Source organism: Hibiscus syriacus, unplaced genomic scaffold, assembly GCF_006381635.1.
Source record: "Hibiscus syriacus cultivar Baekdansim isolate YM2019G1 unplaced genomic scaffold, ASM638163v2 tig00110864_pilon, whole genome shotgun sequence".
Taxonomy (NCBI): Eukaryota; Viridiplantae; Streptophyta; class Magnoliopsida; order Malvales; family Malvaceae; genus Hibiscus; species Hibiscus syriacus.
In genome coordinates this window covers 1,727,122-1,750,991 of record NW_024062893.1, presented here as the reverse complement: position 1 = coordinate 1,750,991, position 23,870 = coordinate 1,727,122, and the positions used below count along the sequence as shown (strand labels likewise).

General features: G+C 34.0%; 1 pseudogene; it reads left to right on the top strand.

Annotated features, from left to right (window-relative positions):
* Positions 1–4,455: 4,455 nt before the first annotated feature.
* LOC120143876 lies at positions 4,456–22,955 on the top strand (annotated as a pseudogene).
* The last annotated feature ends 915 nt before the right edge of the window (positions 22,956–23,870 follow it).

Below are 23,870 nucleotides of genomic sequence, written 5' to 3'. Positions count from 1 at the left end.
CTAGTAGTTTTACTAACGACCAAGTGTTATTTCTTTGGAGAGCATCAATCTCGACCCGAACTGCCTCGCTCCAGTTGACAGACTGTAGTGCCTTATGAACCGTGGCAGGTATGTCATTATCAAAGTAACTGGAGTATGACTTGGGTTTAAACACACCGCACTTGCTACGTGTCAGCATGGGATGGCAGTTTTGTCTTACCAAGTCTATAACACCATTTTCAGTATCACTTGAGGTATTATCACATGTATTTTTTCATGCACTGGCATGGTCATTTGTATCATCTACATTGAGCAGTGTATTCGGACTGGAGGTCATGGTTGTGTCTAAAACATGAAAAATCTCATTGGTTGATTCTAGAGGGGTTGTGACCTCAAAAACGTCCTCAGGTTGTTGTGTTTGATCAGGAATTACTTCTTCAGTCATACCATCCTCAACATGGGCTGAGCCAACCACGTTGTACCACCTTTTGACATCAGCAACAATTAGAATATTTTGGGGCTGAAAAATAACAGCTTTGTACGGCAAGCTATATGCCTCCTTTACTGCAAATGGAAACACCATTTCATTAAATACCACATGACGTGATACATAAACCCTTCCATTACTTGCAAGACACTGGTAACCCCTATGCTGAGGGCTGAAACCCAAATATGTGCAGGGTTGTAAACGAAATGACATCTTATGGTTTTGGAACGGCCTCAGATGAAGGAAGCATTGAAACCCAAATACTTTTAGGGTAGCATACTCGGGTTTCTTGCTGAATAACTTTTCAAAAGGTGACAGTCCTTCAAGCACCTTAGTTGGTAAGCGATTAATGAGGTGAACAACTGCTGTCATAGCATAGGACCAGTACTGAATTGGTAGGTATGCCTGAGCCAACAAAACCAAACCAAGCTCTACTATGTGGCGGTGTTTACGCTCGACAACACCGTTCTATTCCGATGTATAAGGATAGGACAGTCGGTGCACTATGCCTGCTTTGGCTAGTAACATAGAAAACGGCGGTACTCTCATCCCCAGTCGGTTTGAACTGTCTTTATCGATACACCAAATTGATTTAAGATAAACTTGTGAAATAGCTGAAATGCAGACATGTCTTGAGCTTTATCTTTTAGAAAGTATACCCAAGTAAACCGAGTACACACATCTACAAACGAAATGTAGTATCGAAATCCATTAGATGTAACATGTGAGGGTCCCCATAGGTATGAGAAAATGAGTTCAAAGGGATTTTTGTATAGAGTTTTAGATTAAGCAAATAGAAGCTTGTGACTTTTGCCCATAATGCAAGCCACACACATTTTATTAATCTCATAATCAAGCTTTACATTGATTTCCTTAGCTACTTTATCTAAAGCATATTGAGCTGGATGCCCTAAACGACGATGCCATAGTTCATATTGAGCTTGAGTTACATCTGCAACCACGATATGAACAGCAGTACCAGGTTCTACTCTATGTGCACAAGCGAAGGCAAATGTGTACAGACCATCTTTTTCTTCACCTCGTAAGAGAACATCTCTAGACGCTTCATCTCGAACATAACATTTCACAGCATGAAACTCAAAATAAACTACATTGTCCCTAGCAAGCTTGGAGACCGAAACTAAATTTCTTGTTATATGGGGGACATGCAATAAATCATTCAAAAGCAAAGTTCTTGAAGAATCAACAACCGAATTAGCGATATTGTGAATATCAAGGGAAACTCCATTTCCTACAGTAAGTTTACATGGGCCTCTAAATTCAGCAGAGTTTGAAATATTATTAACATCAGGGGTAATGTGATGCGTTGCACCCGAATCCACTACCCAGAGATCAGCTGGTTTAGAAGCCATATTAACATGTGGTGTGCCTGCTGCTGTTTGAGACCGACCATTGCAACACTCACACCTCGAATTAAAGGTTTCAGCAACTGAATAATGGATATTAACAAGTTGATCTTTGTGAGGCCGAGACTCAGGTGTAACGCACATAAAGTCTTTATCAAATCGATGCCAACAGCGATCAACGAGGTGACCAAGCTTGCCACACAGTTGACACTGTACTCTGGTTCTTCCTCGGCCACGACCAACAGACCGATTTCCTGAGGATGGGCATGAAGGCCTGGAACCACGACTATCATCAACAAATTTCGCCTCATGTTGAGCAACATTGGCACTCATAAGCAACAAGTTCAAAGATTAATCAAAGTCAGCTAGCTGGGCTTCAACATCTAGAAGCATTGTACACAGTTCTTCCAGCGATAGAGTTTGTTTCATCGTTGTAATAACCGCCATAAACAGTTGGTACTCCCTGGGTAGCCCTTTCAACACACTGGCTATATGACCTACATTTGTACTGCCCTTCCACAAAAAGCGAGTGCATCACATACTTCCTTAACTCGAGTGAGGTAGATCCTTATACTGTCATTTTCTTTGTTTAGTGATTGCAACTTACAGTGCAATCCCATGGCTGCAGTAGTAGATCTTCTAGCAAACAGTTGTTTCACCGTACTCCATACTACGACAGCTGAGTCTGCTCCAACAAATTGAGGTAGAAGATGAGGGTTTATGGTGGAAAGAAGCCACGATGCCAGCGTGCTGTCATGTGCCATAAATTCCTCAAAGGAATCGTTGACAGTCATCTCGCTGTTGTTGTCAAGAACCATCTCTGGTAGCGACTTCAAGATCCCTGTCAATAACCGTTCTAGGTGGTGTTTCGAACTGTGAGCAAGATTTGCTGCTTCCACAGTAGGAAGTTCATTTCATCGAGAACAATATTAACTTTCTTGTGTGCAAAGCTCTTGGATGACTCCATGGCCAATATCAAGACAAAGCAACAATGAAAGTTTATAAATGATCCCCAAAATACTCGATGAAAGATACCATATTAAGAAGCATTACAAATGCTAGAATACACAAGAAAGTATATATCATTCATCTCAGCAAGTACACTATATTTATAGGAAAAGGTTAAGCTCATCAGCTCCTCTTTAACCGTCTAACAAACTAACAGACCTATCTAACCAGACTAACAACATAACTGCCTCCTTAGTACACGTGTATCACTTCTTTAATAACAACCTAACACTAAAATAGAATCAAAACGTAATGTTAGGTTTAATGTTCTAAAAAAAATAATAGTTGAATGACCTAAACATAAACTAAATAGTATTCTTGTGACTAAATAGGTAATTTACCCTTCTTTTTTATAGGTATTAGATGATCAAAGTCAACTATAGGAACGAAGCTACTCGAGGATTGAAAGGAATTGTGGGTTGCTAAAATAATTTAATATAATATATTTTAAGTTTTTTAATTATATATTAATTAAATAATTTTCTTTTAATTTTAATTTTAATTATTTAATAAATATTTATATTTTAATATAAAATAATAGTGTCATTTCATATATTATATCTTGAAATTTAAACTAAAAGTTTAGATTAGAGAGTTGAATCGATAAATCATGTGTTCAGATGAATTTTGATAATTCTAGGAAATTTTTGTATTTTTTTGAAAAATAATATTTTAATTCAAATTTTGAAAATTTTAAATTTTTTTTGAGAAATTTAAAATTGACTTTTATAAGTAATGTTTCCTAAATTAAAATTTAAAAATGGAATTGAATTAAATTTAATTGAGAACATAATTTAATATGGGATTGAATATTAATTTAATACGAGAATGATTTTGCTCGATTTAAGTTTGGATCTACAAATTTGTTTATCTAATTATCTTTATGGGATAAGTTTTTGTATCAATGTAGAGTTCTATGACATTTATATTGATATTAGCCCACGTCATCTGGATAGACAGACTTCTTCTATAATTTATTTCGAACATCTTTAATGGTGATTTCATTAATAATTTCATGCAAGTTGCACTAATATATTGTAATACCCAAAATTTCCCTAAATTGAAAACCCTAAAATTTAGGGAAAATATTTAAATTCCTAAATTGGACCTAGGGACTAAATTGAAAATTTCAGGAATTTGGGTGACATTTTTGTAAATCATTAATGTTTTGAGGCTATGGTGAAAACACCTAAATGTTTTAGTGACTAAATTAAACATTTACTCATTTTCCTTTATATCACGATTCCAACTCCAATTTTAAAACCATTGCGCAGCCACCTTAACTCTTTTTTCTTCTTTCTTTTCTTTCCCACGCCGCTGTTCCCATCTCGGTTTGCTGCCGTCGTTGTCTCCTTGTTAAGGTAAAGTAGCCGGTAAGATTCACGACGCTCCCTCATCTTTGTTGTCGCCTTTGATTCTCCCTGTGAACACCGATCAAGGCTCGGTTATTTTTCAAATCAAGCTCTACCCATCCGTTTGGTCGGTTTTCGGTTGTTAACGGCTGTTTGAGGGTTGAGGTAAGAGTGGCTTCGTCGAATCGGCCTGGTAAGGGCGACGCTGGTCGCTGTTGTTTGTGTGGGGTCTCTACCGGGTCTTATTTTGTTGATGTCGCCCATGTCGTTTAATGTTCATGCTTTCACCGGTCGTATAAAGCTACGGCAAGTGACACCCCCGACCCTTGGGTACCGCTGCCGGTGCACCCTCGTCGCCGGCAGTCCCCTCCAGTGTACCGGCATAATTATTTATTTTAACCGAAACGCTGCCAGCTCCTCCATCGAGTCGAAATTAAATTTCAGGATTGAGATTAATTTCATAAGTTATAAATTTTGCAGTACATTTTGAACCGGGAACCGAGTTACCGCCTTCCTCGACGTTACTCATGAAATTCGAATCGAATCGTATAACTCGTGTCAAGGTAAGTGCTAATCGATAAATTTTATCACCTTAAATTCGTAGTTAATTTTAGAATAATTTATTTGATTAAATTACTTGTCTTAGGTATTGTTTCAGATCGATTTACTGCTCAAACTGACCGTGGTAGATGTTGTTACCGTCGCTAGCTATATGTCGAAGTGTGTCTTTTTCTTTATGATGCTATATTAATTGTTTGATTGCTTGTTTGTATGGCTAGTTGAAATATAACTGAAGGCATGTTTGTTTGTGAATTTGTTGTGATAATTAGAATTTGAAAAATGTTGTCAAGTAATGCAGGTTTAATTGTCTGAATCGGAATATGACTGTGTGAATATATTGAGTAAATGTGATTGATTTTTCGAAATTGATTTAGGCTTCAGAAATACGGTTATTCGGATCGGAACAAACATCATATAATATATCATTTTGCATATTATGTTGGGACAAATTCTTGAAGGGGAAGTTCTGTTAATTTCTTCTGATTCAATGGGCTCTGTCTATGTGACAGACCCCACTCACATGGTGTGTTTGGCTGGTATATAGTGTGGTTACGGGGTGTGTTAGGAGTACGAGCGGGTGTATGAACATTTGCATACCATTACATTGTTATTACCGTTAATAATTGGATGTGTGAGTTATATTGTATGCTTCGAACTTTACTATTATATATATGTTTGACTGCACTTTAGAGACACACTAAGCCTTGTAGCTTACTCCCCCCTAGTTTCTCTTTCAGATACTCAGACTTAGAAGATTCGATACTTGGAGTTCGACATTTCCCCATTTTCATTATTTATATAGTACGACATTTTCTCAGACTTTGATTATTACTTTGTCAGTATTTTATTTAAAAAATATTTATTTATTTTTAAATATTTTGGGACATTTGATATTAATTTATACTGTATTTTCTTTAATTATTTATTTTAAAAATGTTTATTAGTTTTGGCTTCTAGCATTAAATGATTATTTTAGAATTCAAAATTTAAAATCAGTTTCGTGAGGGACAAATTTAATGTGACTTTCGAGATTTGACCTAATTTTCCTCTAAGTTGGATTTAAAGATTACATATATAATACAGATGAATTTAAGCATGTTAACTTATTTATCACTCATCAGCATATAGTTTATAGTTAAAAATAAATATTGCACCGATCTAATAAAATATAATATCTATAATAGGACGATTCTAGGAATATTATGAATGTTGATCATGATAAAATAAATACAATTGTATGACGATTTAAGATAAGTTACACTCTAGATTAGAGCTGGGTATATGGGTTAAGGCTCGCGGGCTACCCGTTTAATCCGCGGTCCGTGCGGGCTTCGGGTCTTAAAAACTAAAGCTCGTTTGCGGGTTTTTTAGCCTTGACTGTTAAACTCGCGGGTTTAATGGGTATATCCGCGGGTAGTCTGCTTAATTTAATTATTTTTTAATTTATTTTTATAATATTAAAGCAAAATATTATTAATTAAAAAATCAGTGAAACGACATAGGAGAATGATGTAGGCTAGGCTATTATGGATATATATTATCCGGCCACTATGAAATTGGGTGTTTTCAAATTAATACATATTATTCTATACAAACATGGGAGGAAGTAAATCCACCAAGGGCCCATCAGGTAAGGACCTGACTAGGGCTGGACTTGACAAAAATGTTAAAATTTGAGTTAATTTGACCCAATTTAAATTAAAATCTAAATAATAAAATTAATATTTATTTATTTATTTTATTTAAATAGTATGAGATGATTATAAGGTAGTAGTTATTCATATTTTTTTCTAACATAACGTACATATATCTTATAAATGTAGCTATTCGAATCCAAATCTTCTAAAGAGAATAACATTCATTTTTACCATTGGGATTATTTAATAGATTCAAAATTAATATTTATTTAAATTTATTAGTGTTATGGTGTTATTTATTTTAAACTTATTGAGATTTAATGGTGTTATGGTATTATTTATTTTAGACTTATTGAGACTTAATGGTGTTATGATGTTATTTATTTTAAACTTATTGAGACTTAATGGTGTTATGGTGTTATTTATTTTAAACTTATTGAGACTTAATGGTGTTATGGTGTTATTTATTTTAAACTTATTGAGACTTAATGGTGTTCTGGTGTTATTTATTTTAGACTTATTGAGACTTAATGATGTTATTTATTTACTTGTTTATCTTGAGATTTAGTGAAACTTTTGTTGCTACATTCTTTTTCAAGTTGTTGGATCGTTTTTAAAGGTGTAGCAAGTTAGAACTTTATTTTTTATTGCATTAAAAGCATTTAAAATTATTATTATTTAACAGGCCGCGGGTAACCCCGTTTAGTCCGCGGGTTAAATGGACGGGCCGCAAGCCTTAGAATTCAAAACCGATTATGATTGCGGGCTTTTTAAACCTTTTCGTTTAAGCTCGCACCGTCAAAACCCGCGGACTAAACGGGCGGGTAACCCGTATACCCAGCTCTACTCTAGATATTAAATAAGTTAATTAAACCCTGATAATGATTAAAGATAGTAAAAATAAATGTTTACTGGTTATAAGTTCATGATATGTACACATATGTTTATATTTATGAAACTCATAAAACATTAGAATAATTGTGAATCACATAGCTTCGTAAGTTTATCGTTCAAATTGTTTTTCGTTCGTAGGTTACAAGTTTTATAAACAGTAATGGGACAACAATATCACCATATGAATCTTAGTGAAGATAACAGAGTACAATAATGATTACTTAAATGGACATGCAAATGTTAGGATTTTTACCCGAGTTATGTTATAAATGTTTTATTCATGTATTTGTTTTTTTAATAAAAGAGTTCTAATTTTGTATTTTTATTCTATATAAATTATTTTAAAATTTTAAGTAAGTCATCTTACCAAAATTTATAAAGCTAAGGTTACCTTAGTGATCAAATGTGACATTCATGAGCTCCACATAAAGTAAAAGTCAAGTTTGCGGACGTTGTGAAAATATTTATTTGATTCAATTTTAATTTAAATATTTTCATCAAAAAGTCTTTAACAAAATTTAAATTTATAATTTTCTAAAACTAACCATTTAAATATTGTAGTGAATCAAAATCTTTAATTTTAATAGATATAAACATATATAATGACCAAAAATGCCTTATAATATACGATTTTAACCAACTTTTTTTGGATTTGCCAAAATGACCAACTAAATCGCAATGCGATCGATAATTCGCAACGCGATCTCCGGTATCGCAAATCAGTTTCCAGATTCGCAACGCGATTATGACTATCACATTGCGATTTTCCAAATTCGCGTTGCGATTTTCCTAATTCGCAATGCGAATACGTAAATCGCATTGCGAATACGTAAATCGCAACGCGAATCTGACTATCGCAACGCGATTCTGACTATCGCAACGCGATTCTGACTATCGCAACGCGATTCTGACTATCGTAATACTGAATTTCAAATTCGCAACTCGATTTCTGAATTTGCAACAGGTTTTAGTTTCGCAACACAAATGTTTTGGGTATATAACTACGCATCAGCAACAACTCATAACCTAAATCCCTAAATCGTAACTCATTCCATCTCCATCTATCACTCTCTCCGGCGACATCCGTTCCTATATCCAACGACATCATTCCCCATCTGGCAACATGTTTTAGTTTCGCAGCTCGTTTGTTTAGTAAATTAATTTACAATAATGAAATCATCTAATTTTGATCATGTTTGGATAGATTTGTGTTTTGGAGGGTCATGGGAGAATGTTCATGGTGTTTTACAATATATGCCTTTACCCATGAATCTTCAACTAAAACTGTCATTAAAAAAGTTAACTTATGAAACTCTAATGTTACGTGTTGCAAATAAATTGAATTTAGAGCCCCTAAGTGGATTTAGGCTATCTTATCAGAGAAATAGTAAAGTTTATTTGTTAACCGACAATGAAGATGTTGAACGATTCGTTGCTTACATTAGTGTTTCAAGTGATGATGTTACATTGTATGTTGTTGAACCTAGAAGTAGTGAAGTTGAGTCAGTAGCGGGTAGTAATCAACTAAGTTTTTCAACCCCAGTTTATGGTGCTCAAAATTTAATGGTTCCACCATAATTTCATCACCAAGAAAATATTGTTTCACCACATTTCCAATACCAAACACAATCTCAAAACCCACAACATTTCCCTAATCCAAATCCCAATCAACTTTCAGCACCAAATTCCGGTTTTCGTATTGACCAGTTAGACGATGATGAGCCAACAGAAAAAATTGTGAGTACTAGTCAGTATTCAAAATTTGATCTTGGTCAATACCCAGACTTTGATCTTGGCCAATACTCGGATTTTGATGATTTTTCAAAAGAAGAAACAGACCCTGCGTGTAATGATTTTGATATTGGTCAATACCCGAATTTTGATGATGAAACAGCAGTTGCCGAGGAAGATGTTGTTGATGATAATGAGGAGGAAGTTACGACTGTAAATGAACATGTTGAACATCCATTTTGTAATTCATATAACCCTGAAGAAGAAAAAGAAGAAGAAAAAATCCCCAAAGAAAAGTCCCCGAAGAAAATGCCACGGGAGTATAACTGGAATATTCCAGAATTACTTCAGATACCGGAAGAAGAGTTGGTAAAGATAGCAGTTGATTGTTACACAAAAATTATTCGTATCAAGAAAGATGATTGTTTTGATACAAAGGAAGACTTGAAGATAACTTTGTATACGAAATGTGTGGAAGATGGATATCAACTAAAAGTTAACAAATCAAGCAAATATCGTTTCGAAACAAGGTGTATGATTGACAAAAACTGTACGTGGCGTATGATTGCAAAGAGGATAAAAGATTACGAAATGTTTCAAGTTAGGACTTTTATTGATAAACATACATGTTCAAGAACCCAAGTTTTTCCTCACCATAGACAGGCAAACAGAAAGGTGTTGGGTGGTTTTCTGGCTGAGTTAATGTTTTTGAATGGCAGGGTATATCGGGGACATGAAATTATGACTGACATGAATGCTCGGTTCAAGATTAGTATCTCATATTCTCAAGCTTGGAGAGCCAAATGCTATGCCTTGGAATTGTTGAGGGGGTCGCCAGAAGCATCGTTTGCCCAACTGTCGGCTTATTGTCACAATTTAAAGCTGAAAAATCCTGGGTCGGTAACTCATATCAAAACAGATAGAGATGGACGCTTTGAGTTGTTGTTTATCGCCATTGGTGCTGCGGTTAGTAAATCAATATAATTTTGTTGACTCATTTTTGTTAGTTACATGCATTTCACATTTAAATGATTATATTTCTTGTGTATATGATTTTGTAGATTCGTTCGTTTATTACTTGCATGCGCCCAGTTATTATAGTTGACGGAGCACATTTAAAAGGTCGATACCTTGGAGTAAACTTATTAGCAGTAGCCATTGATGCTAACAATGGGATACTGCCAATAGCTTACGGGGTTGGCAAATCTGAAACCTCTGATTCATGGACATGGTTTATGGGGCATCTTAGGGATTGCATAGGTCCTATTAGTAATCTGACAATCATATCCGATAGGGAAAACTCAATTGACAACGCTGTTAGAAGGTGTTTCCCAGATGCTTTTCATGGACTTTGTGGTGTTCATTTGTATAGAAATCTAAAATCAAGGTCTGTTAGTATAAAAAATCACAAATGGACATACTGGAAGGCTGTAAAAGCTTATCGGGAAGTGGATTTTAATAACCATATAAATTGTTTAAGACGTGTTTTGCCTCAGTGTGCTCAAACACTAGAAGATGTCGGGTTTGAAAGATGGTCAAGAGTACATCAACTTGGAGCAAGATATTGTTTCATGACGTCTAATAGTGCAGAATCAATCAACGCTCTAAGTCGTCATTCCCGGAAATTACCTATTACTATGTTAATAGAGTTTTTTCGAGCCTCTATTCAACAGTGGTACTACAAGAAAAGAAACCATACAGGTATTATTTCTTTAAATTCGTAACTTATCATATATTTTACTAAGTATTATTTATTTAAATTTACAGGAAATTGGAACATCGTGTTACACCATGGACTGAAAAAAAGATAACGAAACGTGTTGTGAAGTCAACGTCATGGAGAGTTGAACCATGTTCAAACACTTTGTTTGAAGTACTGGATAATAACTTAAATGGGCTTGTCAATCTAAATGCAAATACGTGTAGTTGTATGAAATGGAAAACATCTGGTTATACGTGCGGCCATGTTATAAAAGTTGCTCTTCATCTAAACCAAGATGATTCAAGCGCATACGCTATGGATTGCTACACTACAGAAGTATATCGACAGACTTATGTCGAGATTGTCTGCCCTATTCCACATCCTTCTGAGTGGGACATACCAGATGACTTACAAACAGTTTTGCCACCAGCCATGGACAGAAGGCTACCTGACCGACCAAAAAGTCACGATCTTATACCGTCTAAGGGTGAAGAGAAGAAGAGATCGACATGTAGTCGGTGCAAGGAAAATGGTCATACAAGGTTGACATGTGGATCACCAGTGCCATCACAATCATCTTTTCCTCTAACAAAATATGGATCCTCATCAAAATCCCAATCACAACCGGCTTCACCTTTTGGGACTGTTAACTTAGGTGATTTTTAAATGCAAACGTTGTATTATGTGTATATTATGTGTGAACTTTTAACATTTTCAGTTAGGCATGTATTAGTAACTTGAGTTTGAACATTGCTATGATATGTTCAGTTGTTATCACTTATTAGACATTCATTTGACTATCGCAACGTGAATATGGCTATCGCAACACGAAAATGACTATCGCAACGCGGAAATGACTATCGCAACGCGGAAATGACTATCGCAACGAGAGAATCGCAATGCGAAATGAAAATCGCAACGAGATAATCGCAATGCGAAAATGAAAATCGCAATGCGAATTTAGTTTCGCGTTGCGATTTTCATTTTCGCATTGCAATTCTCTCGTTGCGATTTTCATTTCGCATTGCGATTCTCTCGTTGCGATAGTCATTTTCGCGTTGCGATAGTCTGTTTTGCATTCAACATAATGCAGATTGAAATCAACAAATCAACTATTACATTTCAATCAATTAAACAAGTACAAATAATAATTATGTACACATCAATTAAACAAATCAACATTTACAAATCATCTTTTATAAATCAATTAAACAATCAAAAAATAATAATAAGAATTATTTCCTCATCAATTATTGAATCAACTTTTGCACCCATACATCCATTTCACGCAGCTCACTTCAGGATTAACCTGCAGAAACCAAACATTGAATCAACAACAGTTTCTACACATCTAAAACCTACAAACATCAAATTATTGAATTCTAGCTACTTAACCAAACATTTTCAAACCAAAAAGAGTATATATGTTTAACAACACTTGCATTTGACTTACAAATTGTTTATGGACACTTTCATAACGCGGATGCAGGTAGGCAGCATCTCGCATATATCGCTCTAGCCATAAAATGCCGAAACCACAAGCCTACTGCACCTCTATCTCTATCGGTGGGAGGTAGAAACTGTGTACTTCCTGTCGTCAAACACTCCAAGCACATGCATACGAGAGGACCACAATCCCCTATGGCTTCCTTCGTTTGTTGTGACGCGGTCTCGTCTCTGATAACTGTAACATTGAACTTCTTTGGCTTCTTGTTTCCAGAATTAGTCCAATAATTAATTGCATCCAAGAATTTAGCCAAATGAGAGCTCCATCCCTTAATAATATCTCTCAAATCAGACAATGATATGTAATTTATCATGCTGTCATATACTATTATCTTTAGGGATGGGAGCTGAAGCTCGACGAGAAGCCAATGAGTACGTTCCAAAACAGGGATAAACACCTGCATCGAAATGTAATAATTCAAATTGCACACTTATTTATGAACACCTTTAAAATATTTAAACAAATAAATACTAACCTTATCGACCTCCCACCATGCAGGATAAAGTTTAGCTTGTCCATTAGCCAACATATATGATTCCTGTCGTTGATTCCTGTAGTTGATTCTTCAAGTAAACTATTCTTCTTCTGCAAATTGAAACTTGAATGGATTGCATTACTTCAACCAAAAGACAACCAAAAATAAATACTAACTTCACAGGGTTAAAGAATAAACAGTTAAACAGTATTGACAACAACCAAATGAATTTACTAAGCAATCTAAGTGAAATTACGAGTAAATATATCATCAAGTTAAATATGAAAAATATTAAACTTACCTCGTTGCGTAGAGTATGAACCTCGTTCTGCAACGATACTACAATCTCACGTAGAGCTGCTATCTCACCACGTAAAGTAGACACCTCAACACGCCATGCACCATTGTCATCGCGTAAAGTACCGACCTCCTCACGCAAGGCATTGACCTCATTATGTAACTCCCCTAACTCATCCCGTGGAGGTGGAGAACAGGGAGATAAACGTCGTGGCATCTTTGCCGGTCGCCTATCATGAGGTGATGGTGGAGAAGAGGCTCGATGATGTGACAGAATAGGTGATGACTCTCGTTGTGGAGGTGTATATTCGGGTCGATCAGGTGATGGCTCTAGGTGAGGTGATGGCTCTCGAAGTGGTGGTTGCTCATCATCCGTGCCATCAAAAAAACGCTTACTAGCTTGCCACCAATCAGTGGTAAGCTCAGCTTCCGTGGGTGTCAGCCTTTGTAATGGAGTGTTGGCCTCCTAACAATATAAAAGCTCAAACAAAGTTAAACGTGTACTAGTAATAACTTGTTTATAAAGATATGGTAGTATTTGTGTTAACTTACAGTATTTATTGTAGTATACGGTAGTAAATCATCCCATTGCTGCAAGGACCGTTTCCTCTTCCAGGAAATAGCCCTAGGAATATCATTAGAAGTTTTTAATGCATATGTCTGCATAGCGGGAAAGGCTAAAAAGCCGGCTTGCAAAAGTATTAGAAGGCATACTCGGACAACATCGAAGTCATCCATCCGAGTAAAACCATCTTTCTTATTCAATATTCTCGTCAAGTTTTCCATGTGTAAATTCGGCTTCTCCGTTGACAGCTCAGGAAAAACCTAGGAAAACCATGATAGGCGGGTAATATGTCTAGTGTACCAATCTACATCATCGTGTCCGAAGCGTAGACCGGTGATTAAGCAAAACTCCTCCCGCCCAAAACACGTATACGCCAGTGGAAAATCAAACCATATCTCTTCATCACGACGTTGTATAGTCTCTGGTAGATCGCTAGTCATGGTTTGAAGAAACATATGGGTCAACATAGCATCTCCACCCGGATGTTGTACTTTCAGCCATGGCCCGAAGCAAGTATCCTCAAATATTTTTCTTTGTGCAGGTGAAAGCTTCGACGCAATTGTTTTGGCCAGGCTTACTTTATTTCTTAAGGTCAATTGAGCCGAATAAAAGTTCTGCAAAAACAATAAACATACCAAGTTAGATATACCAAAAACTACACTGTGAAGATATAACAAGAACAATAAACATAAAGAGTAGTAGTTTATTCTTCAAACTTAAATTTGCAACACTGTGAATTTAGTATTTGTCTTTGTTTTTTGGTTGAATTAATGCAATTCATTCAAGTTTCAATTTGCAGAAGAAGAATAGTTTCTGAAACTTAAAATCGCAACACGAAAATGACTATCGCAACACGAAATGAAAATCGCAACACGAAAATGACAATCGCAACGTGAATTTGACTATCGCAACGCGAAATGAAAATCGCAACGACAGAATTGCATTGCGATAGTCATTCTCGGTTTCAAATACTAAAATTGAAAGAAACTTGAATGGATTGCATTATTTCAACCAAAAGACAAAACAAAGACAACTACTAACTTCACAGGGTTAAAGACTAAACAGTTTAGCAATATTGGCAACAATCGAATGAATTTAATAAGCAATCTAAGTGAAATGGTTAATCTATTATTGAAAACACCAGTAAACTTATCATCAATTTCAATATGAAAAACCTAATAATAATGCAAAAATTTCAAAATAAAAATAATTAAGAAAACTAACCCTCGGTGGTTGATTTGGTTGATTTTCCATTTCTGACCGTGAATGATTTCGCCAGAGATGGAGACTGATATCGTCGGAGATGGGGACTGATTTCGTCGGAGATGGGGACGGATGTCGCCTTAGAGAGTGAGAGATGGAGATGAGACTGAGTTGTGATTTAGGGTTTTAGGTTATGAGTTGCGATTACGGGATATACTGTGGATGGTTCAGTGTTCCGATATATTAATATATTCGTGTTTGGAATTTGAAAAAAAAAATATGCGTTGCGATACGAATGGCGCTATGTAAATTGCATTACGATAGTCAGATTCGCGTTGCGATTTACGTATTCGCGTTACGAATTAGGAAAATCGCAACACGAATTTGGAAAATTGCAATGCGATAGTCAGAATCACGTTGTGAATCTGGAAACTGATTTGCGATACCGGAGATTGCGTTGCGAATTATCGATCGCATTGCGATTTAGTTGGTCATTTTGGAAAATCTAAAAAAATTGGTTAAAATCGTATATTATAAGGCATTTTTGGTCACTGAGGTTATTTTCTCTTTATATTTTCATAGTAAATTTCAATCAAGTGGAATTCAATAATAGTGGATTTATCATGATAAAGAACTCATATAAGAAAATTAAAAAGAAAGATACTCTAGCTAAGAAACAAGTACTAACACTTAAATTATGTTTGTATAAACTAACACCAATAATATTTTTAATTCATGGAACCAAAATATATCTTTAAAGAAAGATATGTTTAATTAAGTGCACTTTTAATCGCCGTTTTTTGATTGACTGTAATTTAAAGTTAATATACAAACGCATGTGAAATCGTGATCGGTTGACGATAAATTCACGCGATTCTTATAGTGAATCGACAATAACTACAACAGTATATAATTAGGATGATGACAAGGACTACATCGACAGCAGTGGTCGTGGCCGGAGAGGGCGGCGACGGCGGATTAAAGTTAGGATTTGAGATTTTGGTACTCTTTTATAATATAAGAAAAGTTAAGGGTTTTTTTATAAATATAATAATATTTTTAATAGTTTTTATAAAATAAATTTCAAAATTATCAGGTTGTGATACATGTTACTTAATGGGAAAAATACGTTGATGGTCCGGACACCTAAAGTGTTAACGTTTGTAATGTTAGACATCTGGATGTGCTAAAAAAATGGAGGCACTTAATTGACATAAAAGATATAGTTTTGACACTTATTTGAGCATTAAGCCTATATTTTGCACTACTTTAATATTTTTAAAATGAAACTATCATTCGATTAATCAGTAATATTATTATTTTTTGACAATAATCAGTAACATTAATTTACTAATAGCTTAATATAATAAAAGTATAGAATATAGATTCACAACATCCAGTCCCTGGGAATTGGTTTGAAAACAAAGCAAAGTATCAAAACGACATTCCCTTCGCCGCCCTTCACAATCCATCCCACCAAAACAGAAGAATAAAAACTGCATAAATTATCCGTCACCCGCTCATTTCATTTCACTTCAAAGCCAACCCTTTCTCTCTCTCTCTCTCTCTCGTTTAATGCCTTGTCTTTCTTGTTTCAAATTAACCGACTCCAAGTAGAGCCAGAGAGAAAAAAAGAGATTGTTGGGTTTGTGATTTTCCATATCTTTCTCGGGAAAGTTTTAGACTTTCCAGGAAAAAAATACTACTAATTATACATACAACATTACCGTTACGTATATGAATGCTACTATACGGCCGGTAAGTTTTCCTTCGCTTTAATTTTGGTTCGATTTCACCTTATAATGGCTTTCTTATCTCGTCTTTTCTATTTCTTGCTTTGAATTTTGGAAGATGAAGATTCCTGTCGCTTTGTTTCTTTTTTGATTAATTATTATTATTAAATCATATGTCTCGTGTTTGGATACTTATTTTTACATTAAGCCTTAAAAAATTATAAATTGAGTAATAGGGCTTAAATAATACAAAAGTTTTAGTAATTATTGAATTTATTTTTTAAGTTAGAGTCAAGTCCTCTAACTATATATGATATATGTATATCACATATAGAAAATGTGAAGAAATATCTACATATAACGTATATGATTATAAAAAATTGTTTAGATTAAAATCAAATAGTATAATAATATTGTATATATTTGTAATTAAATTTTTTTAAAAAATCGACTTAAATTTCATTAATTCCACTTGATCAGAAGAAAATCAAATAAAATTGATTCGTCAATTTATACATTTATTTGTGACCATCTTTCTTTCTTGGTGCTGATTATATGACTTAATATATATGAATTCTGTGCTGCATCATCAGCGGCGGCGAGAACAGCAAGAGCAGTCGCCGTTGCAGTTGGAGGGAGCTCAGCTGGCCGCCCAGCGCGGCAGATATCCGATTAAAACTCACGGAGCCAAAGTGGCAAGGGATCATTTACATGATTGGCTAATATTAATGCTTCTGGTTACTATAGAGGTTGGTTTGTTCGTCATCCATCCGTTTTATCGGTTTGTTGGACAGGATATGATGGCTGGTCTCAAGTATCCCATGAAAGACAACACTGTCCCAGTCTGGGCTGTTCCTGTAAGATACTACCCTCTTTCTGGTTTCACGTTGATTCCACTAAGCATTTACTGTTTCATCCTATACTATAAAAATAATGTTCAGAGAATTCATTTCCTTGTGTTTGATTCAGATTTACTCGGTTTTGTTACCGATATGTGTTTTTATCTTCGTCTATTTCCGGAGGAGAGATGTGCATGATCTGCACCACAGCGTCTTAGGTAATAGCCATTGTGCTTTAAGAATTCATAAACCAGGAGTATTTTATTTAATGGATTTGATCACCACGTTGAAGGGCATGTCTGTTGTTTGGGGTACTGATTACTGCTGTTATCACGGATGCAATCAAAGATGCCGTGGGTCGGCCTCGACCGGATTTCTTCTGGCGTTGCTTTCCCGACGGGAAAGATGTAAGTACATTCTTCTTCACTGCCAAAAATGGAACATCATGAATCTACTGGTTTAAAATTTTCCTCAGGTTTATGATCGATGGGGTAACGTTGTTTGTCATGGAAACAAAGCCGACATAGAGGAAGGACACAAGAGCTTCCCAAGCGGTCATTCATCGTGTAAGTACTACTCCATCTTTCTTAGGGATGCATATCGAGAGTAAGTTTTACAGTACTTGATTCATCCTTGTTTAAAAATTTATTATTCAATTCGTTGTACGATGCTCAACTTGACTCGATAACTCACCAAAATTTTTACTTTACTTTTTAACTATATGTAAAATCTTATAAATTAATGATTTAGTAACTTTTTTATTGTTTATTCGTAAATTAGTAATAATTAGTAATTTAACATATTTCCTATTATCTATTACTCCATAAATTAGTAATTATTAATTAGACTTTATTAAATGGAATAATTTTTTAAGGTAATTATAAAAAATTAATAAATTGTTTGTGAACTTATCAAGTCGAATTGGATCTTGTTCGACTTAACTTGAATTTAAGTTGAATCAATCTAAATCAAACATTGATCGAGTTTTGATCAAATTGAGTTCGAGCTATTCACAAACAGCTAAACTCATTAGGCACCTGTAATCTTTCCTTCTTTGTTTATGCCACCATTCCAACACTTGGAACTTGCACTTGCACTGCAGGGTCATTTGCAGGGCTCGGTTTTTCGTCACTCTACTTATCTGGAAAAATCAAAGTATTTGATCGCCAAGGACATATCGCTTCCTCTGCTCGTTGCATCACTCGTTGCCGTTTTTCGAGTTGACGACTATTGGCACCATTGGAACGATGTCTTTGCTAGTGGTTTCATAGGTATTTTTCATTCTTCTTATAGATGCACAGCAGCACGTGTATGTTTTTGAAGTAAATTAGAATTCTTCAATTGTTGCAGGCCTTGTCGTTGCTACATTTTGCTACCGACAGTTCTTCCCCAACCCATACGATGATGATGGTAAACCCTTCTTTCTCCTTTATCATTCTTGCAGCAGTGTTAATGGACTGTATTGCTTTCTTAATCTTTCTTTATCGATTGATCGAAATATTAGATTAATTTCAAGGATCTTATGTGTGAAGCCTGCAAAGATATATTGATGTATGTTTTACAGGTTGGGGGCCTTATGCTTATTTTGATGCACTTGTGGAGGAATCCTCGAATGACATTGTGAATGCCGCTGCACAAACTACGAATGCGCTGACTGCGCAGGCTACGGAGGTTCATGTCGTAAATCAAACACCTCCGTCGAATGAAGATAACTTTTCAGCACCAGAATTGGATTATGGATCAACTTCAAGATTAGAAGATATAGAACTAGGAAGAAGGTGAACCACATTGTCAGCAAACAATTGCAGCCGAATCTTAAAATTCGTAAGTTTTTTTTATGTATGTGGATGTAAATATACATTTCGGTTCAGTTTGAGAATAAGAAAAGAGATTGTAAATGATGGAATTCCAACTTAAATGTAAAAACTTTCATCATCATCAAGGATGACTATAAGTATATGTTCTAACATATCAATCGGTTAGAGAAGTACTGCAGAAATTTGACACCTCCATAATAATGATTTGATGGGGTTGTCCAGTCCCTTCAAAATAAATATTGATCTCCTTAGACCGACTTCCAGAAATAATACAATCACGTCCAATTCCAATTAAATTAAAATTATTAAAAACTCAAAAGTTTAAATGTTGAATTATCAAAAAAAAATTAGTGAATTCAGATTACACAAGGAATATAAATAAAAGGTTAAAAAAATATAATCAAATAAACTTAAATAAAAGGCAGCTACGAATAGATATGGTCGTATGTATAAACTAACTACAAAATTTTAAGCTATTGAAAGACTATCGATAAATCATAAATAAGAATACGACAATGTGAAAAAACTATCCACTTACACAAATTGCATATCCAAACTCAATCCGAGGATTCAAAACATGCAAGATCATGATGATAACAAATAAACCTTATTTTTTTTCAGTTGTGATGATATCAAATATAACTTAGAAAAAACGATAAACAGAAATAAAATCAAATAATTAAAAATGTGCTGAAAGGCATAGAGAAATGTGTCATAAAGATAAAGAAAAACGTTTCATAACTAGTTTTTTTATCACAAAAAAATAAACTAATAACAGTAAAAAGAAGAAGATAAAACTAGGACAAAACCCTTATACCTATGAATTTATTAGTTAGTGTTAATAAAAAAGCTTTTTTTTTTATAGAAAGCCACTCATTTAATTAAAAATAGAAAATATACAGTCTTATAATGAAGATTTACAAGCATAACCGTAAACTAAATTATAATTAGAACATTTTTCTATAACCGTTGACATAAAAACTAGTCACCTAGATCATACGATCATACAAGGACTAAAGAAGGAAAACATTAAAAAACCTAATCAATGCTCGAGAAAAATAAAGATACGAACAAATCTGACTGCATCAGCAAACATCACAAAAAGGGATGAAGCTATTGAAAGACCACTGACAAATCACAAATCAGATTCAAGCAACGTGAGAAACTATCCACGAACGCAAAACGCATATCCAAATCAATCCGAGAATCCAAAGTAGAGAAGATCAACATGATAACAAATAAGCACAATCTTGATCAGGCATGATGATATCGAATCTAACCATGAGAAAAAAGATAAACAAAAACAACGAAAAAAGTACAAAAAATGTGTCACAAAAACAGAGATCAAAGTGCCATAAAAGTATAGATAAACATGTCACAAAGATATAATTATTTTCATTAAAAACTAAAAAGAAAAAAAGAAAATACAACCAACAGTCGACAACCAGCATCAAAACCCCGTCGAATAAACAAAAAAGAAAAAGTTAATTTGATCTATAGAAACTCACACAATTGTAAAGAGATAAAAAGGGACAGAAAGAAAGCAGTTAACGTTTAACCTTAGTTTTTTTAATTGATAAAATTAGTGTTAATTAAAAGCTAAATATTAACGAAAATCAAGTTTTATCAAACTTTCAATTCAAAATGTTAATTTTCGTCCAATCATAATTCTGGTCATAGGCATAAAAATTGATTTATCGCATCTAAATACTTAGTCAACTTATTTGAAAGAACCATAATAATATATATCTCATTCAATAAAACAAATTGGCAGGTTCTGCTGTAAGGCGTCTAAAATAAGGTTAAAAAAGGCTTGATCGACAAAAAATGTTACCGGTTAAAAGCGCAACTGATAATGTTATAATATGAAATTGGAATTTTTTTATCCGGATTAACATAACAGTTTTCAATATAATGTGTTACACAGTAAGAAAATAAGTTATCGAAAGTAAATGTTATGAATACTATGAACATTTTAGGTTGCGCTGAAAATGTTATCAGAGTTTAAGCTGATAGAGCGTTGGATTATCTCAGTATAAGAAAATAAGTTTAAAATTAAAAATGTTATGATCATATATAAGAAATATAGTTGCGCCCAATAATGTGATGATTCAATAATAAAAAAAATATTGAATCTAAAATGTTAATACTTTTAATAATAAAACAAGTTACACCAAAAATATTACCAGAGTTTAAGCTGATGGAGCCTTGAATTATCCCGGTATAAGAAAATAAATTTAAAACTGAAAATGTTATGAACATATATAAGAAATATGGTTGCGCCCAATAATGTCATGATTCAATAATAAAAAATGTTGTAATGTAATACCCCAAATATCAGGTCAGACTTTAGTGTAAAGATTTGAAAAATTGAGATTTTATTTGAATAAGTGGTAAAAGATGAGAAAATGATTTGGAATAGTGTTTAGACTAAATTGTAACAATAGATAAATTAAGAGGGCACTTTGGTCTTTTAAGGGGGAGAATGAATTTAAAATATATCCCTTATTAGGGATTTTAAAAGAGGAAAAGAGGAAATTTAAGTTATTTCTATTCTTCTTATTCTTCACTCTCGTGGGTAGTGCTCTCCTCTCTAACATAAGGTAAACTTCAATTAGTTAGTTCTTCCTTTAAATTTTGGGTTGCTCTTGTAACTTAAAGTGATATGTAAGCTTAAGGAAGGATTAAAGAAGATTAAAACTATGTGGTGGATGTTTTATATGAGATTTAAGGAAATGGGTTTTTGAATGATATGTTGATATATGAGTTTTATTGAGGTTTATTAGTAGAATTGACTTGTCAAAGGAGTGAATAAGAGATTATAAACATTGTATAGGATTAAAAACATGTTAGAAAAATTGATATGATTCTTGGATTGAGATGTTCCATGGAGAGTTTAGATGTTATAAGAGGCTAAATGAAGGAAAGATAGTTGGGTTAAACAAAGAAGAGTTTAATAGTATTCTTGGAGGTAAAAGTAAAAGATTAGAAGTGAAAATTTAGTGAAACTCGAGCTGAAAAGGGTAAATATGGGCAATGGTATCAGTACTGATAGAACAATACCGATATTATAGGTGTAAATGGGTAAAAATGTGACGAACAGTATTGGTACTGATGTAAGTGGTATCGATACTGATGGGGTATCGATACTAACATGGGGAAGTATCAATACCATGGATAACAGAATGCCAAAACGATTTCGATACCGAAAGGGAGTATCAGTACCATAGTGTAGTAATATCTATACTGAGAGAAAGGTATCGGTACCATAGTATAGAAGTATCGATACCATGGTAGGGGTAACGATACTATTGAGCCTGGAACTATAAGATAGATTAGAATTGTGATAGAAATTGAAGCAATGGTACTTTTGAATATTATTAAAGTATAAATGTTAGAGAATATACTAACATTTGGTATGATATATGTCTTTAATGGATGCTTGTGTAGATCCTAACCAAGCTCCTGAATCTAACAAGAAAATGGGGAAAGATAAAGTTGTTGATTAGACAAACATCTTTACATCTTATTAGCGGGGATTACCAGGTGAGTACATTTATTTAATTATTTGAGATGAAGAAGATTCACAATAATTCAAATTAGAACGTTTTAAGCTAATGTATGTTTTATAGTATTTAATATGTTATTATTATATGTATGGAAAGGATATTATGAATGAGTTTTAGAGTATGAACTGCTCTAAAATGAATATATAAATGAAATGCATGAAATGATTCATTAAGGCATGAAAGGATGCCATAGATGAAATGCATGAAAGGATGCATTAAGGTGTGAAAGGATGCCATAGATGAAATGCATGAAAGGATGCATTAAGGCATTAAAGGATGCCATAAATGAAATGCATGAAAGGATGCATTAAGGCATGAAAGGATGCCATAAATGAAATATATGAAAGGATGCGCATGAAAGGATGTCATAAATGAAATGCATGAATGGATGCATTAAGGCATGAAAGGATGCCATAAATAAAATTAACAAATAATTACTAAAGAAAAAAATGTACATGAAAGAAATGTATGTTGGACATACTAAGGATGTTTATGATAGTAGTATGAAATAAGTTTGGTTGTAATAATAGGGAATTATCTAATCCTTATGGATGATACAAATTAGATCGAAATCAAATAACCATAATATGCTTAAGTATACATTATTGTTTCTTTACAATATTATGTCTCACTGAGTACCTACTTAACGTGTTTTGATTTCACGCATAGGTAAAGGCAGAGATTAGCTGAGTAAGGAGTGCAGTTGTAGCGGTGGTGATCATCAATTAAGGTTGACTCATAAGTGATAATAGGAAAATCCAGTTTATTTTGGAAAACTTATTTGACATGTAATTAAAGTACTAAAAATTCTCTGAATTTTTAATTAAGTAGAACTTTGTAACATATTACAATCAATGCTTTGTTGTATCTTAAAAATGTTATGTTTTAAGAAATCGTAAAACAAAATTTTATGGGTTCTCAAATGAGGAACTGTTTTATAAAGTAATGTGACATATGTACCTCGTGTACGGAAAGATATACGAGAGATGAGTATTACATTTATTGGTATCAGAGCCACAGGTTTAGCTGATTCTCGGGTGAAACCAATTTTATTTTAAAATAGAAAAGGGATTACATGCTACAAAGATTGTCATTGTTACTGGTATGATGTCATTAGAGTGAAATTAATGACATCCTTACTAATTGT